The sequence below is a fragment of the Rutidosis leptorrhynchoides genome, chromosome 1 (genome assembly GCF_046630445.1).
Source record: "Rutidosis leptorrhynchoides isolate AG116_Rl617_1_P2 chromosome 1, CSIRO_AGI_Rlap_v1, whole genome shotgun sequence".
Classification (NCBI taxonomy): domain Eukaryota; kingdom Viridiplantae; phylum Streptophyta; class Magnoliopsida; order Asterales; family Asteraceae; genus Rutidosis; species Rutidosis leptorrhynchoides.
The window spans coordinates 545,101,441-545,112,016 of NC_092333.1; the positions used below are offsets into that span (position 1 = coordinate 545,101,441).

The 10,576-nt window shown below is 30.0% G+C and overlaps 1 long non-coding RNA gene across 2 annotated transcripts; it reads left to right on the forward strand.

Moving 5' to 3' along the window:
- Positions 1 to 4,739: 4,739 nt before the first annotated feature.
- On the forward strand, positions 4,740 to 10,365 carry LOC139878766 (uncharacterized). Of its 2 annotated transcripts, XR_011769640.1 has the most exons (7): positions 4,740 to 5,039; positions 5,622 to 5,708; positions 7,462 to 7,616; positions 8,631 to 9,047; positions 9,130 to 9,188; positions 10,041 to 10,135; positions 10,258 to 10,365. It is a non-coding gene; the product is annotated as an uncharacterized lncRNA (long non-coding RNA). The 2 variants fall into 2 exon arrangements; XR_011769634.1 differs by having other exon boundaries at positions 10,041 to 10,329.
- Positions 10,366 to 10,576: the final 211 nt, after the last annotated feature.

The window sequence follows — 10,576 nt, forward strand, 5'->3', positions numbered from 1 at the left end:
TATTAAGTGAATGTAAATGTTAAAGTCATTTAGTTTATTGCCCCGTGGAACCACGGATTCCTACTAAGAAACTTGTCGTTGATTTTACAAGCATAAAGTTCGCTCAAAGTTGAATATTTATATTTATATTTTTAATAATAATAATAATAATAATTAATAATAATAATAAATGCCTTTTAATTTTTTTTAGAAAAATAAAATTACAATTTAGGAGAGATTAATACTTCCTTTTATAAAAGATTTTGTATTATTTTTTTAATTAAACTAATATATAATTATGACATCATCATCATGAAAAGTAAAGAGTAATTTAGCTTAATGATGATGTCATCATTTTAGAGGTTTATTAGACTATATAGATAAGTATAGTTATGCTAATCTGAATTTATTTGATTTAGATTGGCTACTCGGCTCATTTGAGCTCGTTTAAAGTAAAACAAAACACGTTTGAACAATCATCTCTATCTCTATATACTACGTTTATGAGCCCGTGCTTTGCACGTAAATTGTATAAATTAATATTCGATAATGTTTATATTGATATTTATCAAATATAATACAATTATAATATAATGAAACAAACCATTTATTACTGAGAACATGTATATCGAAAAATTAGTATTGAATATTAACGTATAGATTATGAGCTCCTCTGCTGGAACCATTCTAACTCCAATTTACAAATAATCGATAAAACATCAAGCATAAGCCCGTAAAAAGTTGCTTTATAACTGATCGTTACTAATGGTTTTTATGTACATCTCAAATTGACGAACAGTGGAGAACTCAAGCTATCAAACTAAAAACATTCTATACTCAAGATGTAAGGGAAATGTAGATAGAAATATTGGCGAGTTGGGTCAGTTTGGGTTCGGGTCAAAATGGATAATAACTTTTACCCTGATTGGGTCAAGTTGACACGTTACTTTTCCGCTGAATTCTTGATTTTTTTCTACGTCTCTCCAACACAGTACACACATATCCAAGGGATCACAATTTCATATTTACTTCTTACTTCTTAGGATATCCGGGGCTGTTTACTTTTTTCTTATTAAGTTCTGTATGGATATAGATGGCAGCATAGATATGGACGACTGTATGTAGTAATCAGTGAATGATTAATACTCCGTATTGTTTACTTTTTATGCAGAATAAACACTCTGAATGACAAATTGACTATTTTACCCCAAACCAAATAATTATAATTATTTTTTTTATTATACACATAATAAAATAATATACTCGTAAATATATTAGGAAGCAAATAAATCATCATTATCACCGAATCTCATTACCACATCTTCACCTTCATGTAATTGTGTAAACAAGGATTAACAAGCAGCAATCCAAAAACACAAAACAACAAAAACAATATCATATCTGATAATATGCGATAATCAATATCTAATCGGAAAACACATCAGGTTAAAATCGTCCATTCACAATTTTAAAATCTCCGTCTTCGTATTTTTTTTAACTTCCGATTTCGTCAGTGCCGATTTCGTAATCTTCGATTTCATGACTTCAATTGTTCTTTTCTCAAACCTTCGATTTCATGACTTTAAAATTTGACTTTAATCGTGAAATTCGATTTCATGACTGTACATGAGGTGGATGCAGAACAACGTAATGATATGAAAATGGAGTTTTATACGGAGTAATTGTGCTTTATATTAGAGGGAAAAATTGAGGGTAATATTGGGAAGAAAATGAGAAAGATGAGCTATATGGGGAGTACTGCCCTTTTTTGGGTGACTGATTATGCCTCTCACTCAGCTCGGATTAATATTAAGTTGTAAGTAAACAACACAAAATTCTTACCGAATAATCTTTTGATTCAACTCAGCCCAATAATCTTTTGCAAGTCCGATATGCCTCGACTATTTATAAAGATTAGTAAATCACATGTGTATCCTGGAAAGAGATGGAAAGTACTTAAAAATTCACTGCCATCAAACCACTAAACTTTACAAACAATATTTCTTACGAGCTTGAATCTACCCATTGTTTTTTTTTTAACGGCCAAATTGAATCAACCCATTGTACATTTTGAAATCACACCAAATCAATAAAACTCATGTAATTTTGTTTTGTTATTTGTCAAAAGTTTGGTTGTTCAAGTAAAGCAGGTGGCTTTACAGACCCATAAAAAGGATCGAAATCTTGCCACTCTAATGAAGCAGAGGGATAACATAGTACCAAATAACAAGCCGAAACTATGAAATTAGGATACGGATTTTTGGCAAAAAACAAGCCGACACTATGAAATTAGGATACGGTTTCTGGATGTTTAAATTAATTGAGTATGCTATCCGATCCATTGCTTCATAAAATTTTGTTTACTTTGCTGTCTCCTCGAACGAAGAAGTACACCGAGTTGCAAGTGACTTCACCCATATATATAGTTGCTAAAATCTTATTCTGCGATGCAAACACACACACACACACACACACACATTGTTTATATACGTTATAAGTATAAGCAGCCGCTTCATGCTTCCTTGTGTGTACAGATAACATGGGTAGAACATATTGAAATTGAAGAAATAGTGCCAACCCACCAGCTCTATGAAAATTTAACAAGCTAGTCAAGCTTGAATAATGAATTGTCTATATGTGTTTAGATGTTTAAAACTAGTTTTATTCTTCAAGATAAATGATGTTTTCCTTGTCGTCTTAGTTGAATGGCTCATGAGAATATTTGGTGTAATTCAATGTAAAGTACTAAGTGATAGATATAATATTAATATCTCTACTTCTATGTTAATAAAAAAAGAATGTAAAAGAGTAAATATTTAATTTATTGTTAATTTTCAATATCCATATAATCTAGTAATTCATTTAAAGTTTTCGAACTTATAGTGCTATAATAAAAAAAGTTACAATTAACCTACTAAAAATGTCTTTAATAACAATAAAATTGCCAATTAAATGCCCTTTAATTAGTTTTGTTGCTTGAACATCTAAAACCCTAATAGTGAAGAAGAAAGATATCACCGTTCACGTTTGTTACTAAGTTCATCTTTAAATTATATGTTATTAAGATTAAGATGCGATTCCAAAGTGGATCTATAAAGTTGTAGCAAAATTTGTAATGGGAGATGCCGCGACAATTTGTTCATTGTTTGTTTCTACATGTATAAAGTATTAGGTTTGACCAAATCTATAAAAAAAATTATTGTTAAAACAAACTTTTAATTTAGATAAGTTGATTTATTTATTTTTGTTATTTTAGTTATTTCCCCCTATTTCATTATTGTAAATATAAATATTACGTATTCTCTTTCTCTTCTTTTTTTCCTAAACTTTAACGTTTATCGTTTCTAATTTCATAAAAAATTCGATCGAGAGTTTTTTTGTATGTTGTTTGTGTTTCAGTTAGCGAGGATGGGCGATATCATTGCCAAACTTTAGAGAAATACTCATGTCGTGTGTGTTTTATTCGAACGAGATTGTAAACATTACATACACCAGAGTAAAATACTCACACACCCGCGTTATCTACATGAATACTTCAACTTCTTATTTGCTTTTAATATATATGTATATATATATATATATATATATATATATATATATATATATATATATATATATATATATATATATATATATATATATATATATATATATGGGCAGGATCAATGGGGAAGTAACCAATCGGGGGGAAGCGGGGGGAAGCAAAAAAAAAAAAAAATTCGTTTTTTTTGGAATTTTTTTTTCCGGCATCAAGATCACACGAAGATATGAACATTTAGAAGAGACACTTCGTGATGAATGTTATTATTTAGGCGTGAAAACGATCGAAAAAAATAACATTCAAAATAATATTGTTCGTGAAGAATATGAACGTTTTTTTTTTCTCCATGTTTTGTGAAGTAAAATTTAGCCCGATTTAGAGTTTAGGGTTTAGGGTTTGGTTTTTTGGGTTTATTCCATAAACCCAAAACACCAAACCTTAAACCCTAAACCCTAAACTCTAAACCGTTCGTGTTAAAAACCCAATCTAAATCCTAAATCTAAACCCTAAACCCTAAATGTCTAAACCCTAATATCTAAACCCTATAAACCCTAATATCTAAACCTTAATATCTAAACCCCAATAGCTAAAACCTCAAAATACGCTCGAAAAACACGATAATTGTTATATATTACTTCTTCGAGCGTTTTCCCGTCAAAATAAAAACATTTATCACAAAGTGTCTCTACTAAATGTTCATATTTTCATCTCATCTATAATGTTCGTGAACAAAGTTTTTTCAAAAAACGAAAAAAAAAAAAGTTTTTGCTTCCCCCGCTTTCCCCCGAATGGTTACTTACCTCTTGATCCTACCACTATATATATATATATATATATATATATATATATATATATATATATATATATATATATATTATAATAGCAAAGTCATCTTTTACTAATCATTTTGAAAAATTTAAATAGATAAGAAGTGATCATTAGATTAACAAGGAACTCTCAATATCATCCCTTAGATTAAGTGATCACTCAACAATTGTCTCCTTCCTACATTTTAATTATTTATTGACAAAAATACCCTCAAATTATCGCGCACCGAATGAAATTACGGGGTCTGGTACTCCTCCCATCCCTATCCCTTCCCTACTATACATTATAATAAAGTCAAAAAAGAAATACATTTAAATTTTTCCTCTGATCTCAACAATTGGATCAACTAAATTACCATCACCTACCCACTCTCTTCAACCTTCGATATAATTATAACTCAATAATTACACTAATACAATTTTCCTTCCTATATTGCCCTACATCAACTAAAACACGGGGATTAAAAACATACCGAACACAAAAATAGCCGACACCTTCAATCGCCTATTGAGTCGCCACCTAAAATCGTCACCTACAATCAATCGAAACATGTAATCGGAAGAGTTCATTGACTCCTGCAATCAATCGCAACAACATACGGATTTGCTCGCGTGATGCCAGAAAAGTCGAATTATATCAGCTTTTTTGCAGGACTTTCTTCTGCTCAATCATCTTCAATCTCAATTCACGGGTTAGTTGTTATTACTTTTTGTTTCAAAGCTAATCACATGTTATTAACAACAAATTTTGCTATTACAAATTTAGGGTTCTTTTAAATTTAGGGTTCTTGCTGCAAATTTCGGGTTTTTTTAAATAGAGGGTTATTTCGGATAATTAAACAGTCTGACTTATTGTTAGAATCATATTCACTCATGATTTGGATCTAAATTTTTAAACGAAATATTATTGTTGGAAAATTATTTTGTTAACCAAATTACAAAATCAGACTTATTGATACAATCATATTGACTCATACATTGCGAATTACACATATACAATGATAATATTTTGTTAAGCGTTGATCAAAAGCAGACTACCATATTCAATCATATTTTGCCAATTACACATATACGATCACTATATGGTGAAAAATAGGTTTAAAAATAGGTTTCATTTTTTGTTCAAATTTTCATTTACTGTTAGTGGGTTGTTTTAGAAATAAGTTGTTTATATCAATTTATACATCTTTTTACCATGTTAGTAGTTGTATACAAAATTATTATTATCTTTCATTTGATCCCATTACATATATATTCGTGCTACATTTACATAGGTACGATATTGAATGGCTGCAATGTATTCGGACATTACTCCGCCTTCGTTCATCCATGTAATCGACAATAAAGATCATCAAGAAGTGGTATTGCAATTCTTCGATAATAACAGTTTTAAATATATCTTTTTTGTATAAAAATCATTCATTATGGCAAAATTAATATTAGTGATTTTTCGTATTATAGCAGCTTATTAGTTTTTTTTTTTTGTTTTTTTTTATTTTATTTTATTTTTTTTTTAATTTAAATTTTGCTATTACAAAATTAGGGTTTATTTTTAATTTTAGGGGTCTTACTGCAAATTACACAGTATTATAGCAGTTGTATTATAGCAGCTTATTAGGGTTTTTTTAATCAGTCGTATTATAGCAGCTTATTAGGGTTTTTTTAATATTGCTATTACAAATTTAGGGTTTTTTTAATTTTAGGGTTCTTACTGCAAATTACACAGCAATATAGCAGTCGTATTATAGCAGCTTATTAGGGTTTTTTTTAATCAGTCGTATTACAGCAGCTTATTAGGGTTTTTTTAATTTTAGGGTTCTTACTGCAAATTACAGTATGACTTATTGTTAGAATCATATTCACTCATGATTTGGATCTTTATTGTTAAAAGAAATATTATTGTTAGAAAACTATTTTGTTAAGCGAATTACACAGTCTGACTTATTGTTAGAATCATATTCACTCATAGATTGCGAATTACACATATACATTAACTATTTTGTTAAGCGTTGATCAAAAGCAGACTACCATAATCACTCATATTTTGCGAATTACACATATACATTCACTATTTGGGTGTATATGAAAAAGCAGACTACCATATTTATTAAATATTCAAAAGTCAGACTGATCATTTTGATGGCCAATTAACTAAATGACTACCTTATTTTGTCCACCTAATTAAACACGTAATGATCAAAAGACTATCCATTTTGACACCTAATTTGAATACCTTATTTACCCTACTAAAAGACTACCCATTTTGACACCTTATTTAACCTAACCCAAAGCCTACCCATTTAACTTAATTTACCCTAATAAAAGACTACTCATTTTAACACCTTATATCACCCTACTAAAAGACTACCCATTTTATCAAATTTTTGAATAATGCAATTATACCCTAATAAATGTCTACTTCATTTTCACCAAATAAGTTTACTGCAATTTAGCCTATACTTGCAATCCCAAATGTGTACTTTGGATTAGCAAATGCAAATAGTTCTTCAATGGGTGTTTTTAGTGATGTTTAGTAACTGTAGTTTTTTACAACCATTATAGATGATGTACATGTAATGTATGTTGATGGCGTTTCTTTGCTGAGTGGTAATGTGTTTCATTTCGCTTCTTGCGAATTGAGGTTGTACCTTTGATATTTGGTGATTATATACATCTTTCAGCTTAAAAAAAATAGTTGCTTTTTAAATATTTACTGCAGTTCCAAATGTGTACTTTGGATTAGCACATGCAAATATTTCCTATATGGGTGTCTGGAGTGTGTAATTAGTAACTGTAGTTTTTTTCATAATTATAGATGTAATACATGTAATGTATGTTAATGGGGTGTCTTTGGTGAGGTGGTAATTTCTTTCATTTTGCTTCTTGCGAATTGAGGTTGTACCTTTGACATTTGGTGATTATATATATATTTCAGCTATTCAAAAAAAAAAAAAAAAAAAAAATGAAAATAGGTGCCCTTTAAAAATAGGTGTCATTTGTTGTTCAAATTTCCATTTACTGATAGTGGGTTGTTATAGATATTAATTTACTGGTAGTGGGTTGTTATAGATAATAGTTGCTTTCATCATTTTATAACCTTTTATTTGTATTCAGATGTTGACATAGAGAATACACAAGAAGTAAAGTGGTTTCCAGGAACAAGCTGCTAAAGAAGCTGCAGCAGCAGCTGCACATAAGCTTTATACTGGGACTTCAGAGGAAATACGTGAAGCACAGCACTTGCTGCCGCAGTTGCAAGCAAAAAGGAAGTAAGTATTTCTGTTTGGCGTTATAAATTGTAATGTTTGAAATTGGGTCAATGTGTAAATAGTCTTCAGGGGTGGAAATTGGGAGGATTGGGTAACTGTTTAAAATGGGCAAAACTTGGTAGGGACTGAAATGGGGTGACCCGAAACATCTTGTCTCTTAATTTTATATCTGAACAATAGTGTGTCGTATGTCGAGTATAAAAGTTAATACGTTTTGACAACAATCGTGTAATGGGTTAAAAATGAATACATTTAAATAATAGATAATTTCAGAAGAAGGGAAATGGGAGCTTTCAAAAAAATTTAATGAAGGTAATGCAGGTTTAAGTAGTTTATTTTTAAAAAATGTTTATTCAAGTTTACCCGACACAACCCGATTTTGATGTGGTATGCTCTTTTAATTTAACGTTTTTTTACTTCGCGTGTTTCCTACTGTCAACGTATATGGATGTGTTTTTTTTTTGTTGTGTTGTTCATCTGGAAGCAAGCTATCGGCATGTATATTGAGTGAGAGTTTGAAATAGTTGGATTAAGAAGAAATTTTTTTTGTTGGTGCCCACAAAGTGTGTTAAAATGTCCGAAATGATGTTTTTTGGTAATCAAGTGTACATACGAATAACTGACCGATTTTTTTGGATGTTACTGTATGTATATTAATTCAACTTGTAATTTTTTTGGTTCAGAATTATTGTATATCTACATTAGAAAATTGTTGCGTGATACTTGAAATTTTTTATAAATTAGTTCAGATTAAAGGTACTTTTTTTGGTTCAAATTCACAGTGCAATCGCAGGAATCGCGGGTATCTCTAATTTAAGGCTTCAATCATTACGTTTTTCGTATATGTTCTCTGATTTTGTGCTTCAATTATTAGGGTTTACATAAATTAGTGCAACTAACTAATTGTTGGGTTGATTACAACTTCAAATTCAATTTCAGTTTCTATTTATGTTTCTGCTTATGTTCACTGATTATGTTCTTATGATATTGATTTTTGATTTTTGATTTTTGAAGACAAGGTTTGTCAAACCTATTTGATAAAAGAGAACCTTCATGTTTACTCGGTTTATTGTTTATAATTTGCGACCAATGTCGGTTATGGAGGATAGAATCTGGTTATGGAGGATAGAATCTGGTGAAGTTTTTGTCTAGATGATGAGGTGAACTACTTTTCATCTACCTGATGCACAAGTATTGTTCGATTAAATGTCACAAAGAAATACATCAGAGAATTAATGAATGGTTCACATTACACATACTTTTGGTTGGTGTTACATTATGTTGATATCATAGTTATTTCAGTCTTGACATACTTTTTGGATAATCTAATTTTATTGTCGTACAAAAAGCATATTATTAATAATATTGCATTTGGGACTCGAACCGGTCTTGCCTTTCCTCCTAAAGAAGCTAAAAAATCTGTGATTGATGGTGATTTCTAAACCCACAACTGAAACTTTACCAGTATTTTAATTATGCTATAACTCAATTTCCAATCACATGTTTCTTGCAGCAGGCCGAGATCATGCAGCTGACTAAATTCGAAAAAGTTTTAGAGAAGACCATGACCAGGTGAATTGCAATATCATTAATATTTGAACCGACTATACTTGAAAATGTTAGGAGTAATGTGGTAAAATGGGTGGGTCATACTAACTTGAAAACATGTAACAATGGATATGATTTGTTTGACCCGAGACACTTTTTTTTTGTATAAATAAACTAATGGATAAGAAATATTTACTAAAGTTGTACTTGGAAATCAAATTATCATTGTTGTATTCATTAAATTGCATAAATGGTCTTAACTGTGACTTATTTAGTTCTTATTATATACCTCATTAAACTCCCCTGTCACTTTCCTACAAATAATGTTTACCTTTTATCTTCTGAAAGATATTATGAATATCATGATGAAATATATACATGTTCCCATTTGCAAATCTCGAAAAAGGGCAAGTTGCAGGTTTATTAAGGAGTATGATTTATTTGGAAAGAAAAATTATTGTTGATATGGCAAATAATTATTATTCAAATATTTAGTTGATAATTATGTAGTTTGTATGAGAGTTGTAAATGGATTTGTGACATGCTGTTTGTAAGAACTGAATGAAAGCAATGAGTATTGGTTTTGGTTGTCCATTTTCACTGAATGAATGATTTCAACTCTGCGCATAAATTGAGCATATTAATATTTTAGTTTGCTTCGTTTATTTCATATGCCAGTCAAAACTTATAAATAGTTGAATGTAGACTTAGGTTTGTGTATTTACCATCTAATATACGGGTCCATTATTCAAAATAATATGGAGTATTACATCTACGAAAAAATCACAATTGACTTTAGTGGTTACTTTTTAATTGATTTTTATACTCACTTAAATATGTCATAAAAATAACACTTAAACCTTCGCCGTTGTGCAGTGCGGATCATCTAAAATCGGAGATAACATGGGTATCGTTGATTTATTTGCATTTATCAAAGGTCGGAAAATTAAAAGTAGGTTGCGAAATGTTTGGTATGTTATACTAATTTTTTCAATAATCTGATTATTCATGTTGCTCAATATTATATAATGCAAGTGTTGGTGTTATACTTGGTGGTTCAAATCGAGTATCCTATCTAATGATTTATTTTCAGGGGGGTTAGGATGGATGGAAGTTCCAATTCAAGTGATATAATCAACAAGGAAGGAAGAGTAAAGCAATTGGTTTAAGGTATTTTATGTTTCAAGCTTTCGAAACTGACAATATATGTTACATCATACAAGCCATTTATTATCGTTGAAATTATTAGCTTTTATTTTCTTTAGGTACTTATGCATTACAATAAGAAATGCTTATTCGAGTTAAGTAAATTTGCAAGTTTTTGTTATTGCAAACGACTATTGTGTCTATTTTTGTGAGAAGGGATTGAAACTGGCATATTTGGTCCTTACGTGACTATGAATACCCATGTG